The following is a 227-nucleotide window of genomic DNA, read 5'->3' as shown; positions in this document are numbered from 1 at the left end:
CGAGGGCACGGTTCCCGGGCTTACCAAGCTCGAAGGCTCTTGAACTTTCTCGTAGAGGTCCAAAATGAAAACAANAAACTGCAAAGATGGCGTCGCCCAGACTTGAACTGGAGACCTTCAGTGTGTTAGACTGACGTGATAACCAACTACACCACGACACCGTTGAAACCCTCACCAGAAGGTCATCCAAACTATAGAGTTAAGCCCAAAGTTCCTAGAGCCTAAAG

At 48.7% G+C, this 227-nt stretch overlaps 1 non-coding gene across 1 annotated transcript; it reads right to left on the bottom strand.

Annotated features, from left to right (window-relative positions):
• Positions 1-87: 87 nt before the first annotated feature.
• TRNAV-AAC lies at positions 88-161 on the bottom strand. Its single transcript has one exon. It is a non-coding gene; the product is annotated as a tRNA-Val (tRNA).
• Positions 162-227: the final 66 nt, after the last annotated feature.

Source organism: Cucurbita pepo, unplaced genomic scaffold (assembly GCF_002806865.2).
Source record: "Cucurbita pepo subsp. pepo cultivar mu-cu-16 unplaced genomic scaffold, ASM280686v2 Cp4.1_scaffold022466, whole genome shotgun sequence".
NCBI classification, from domain to species: domain Eukaryota; kingdom Viridiplantae; phylum Streptophyta; class Magnoliopsida; order Cucurbitales; family Cucurbitaceae; genus Cucurbita; species Cucurbita pepo.
Note: the sequence above shows the minus strand (reverse complement) of the source record. Positions and strands in the feature narration are given on the sequence as shown.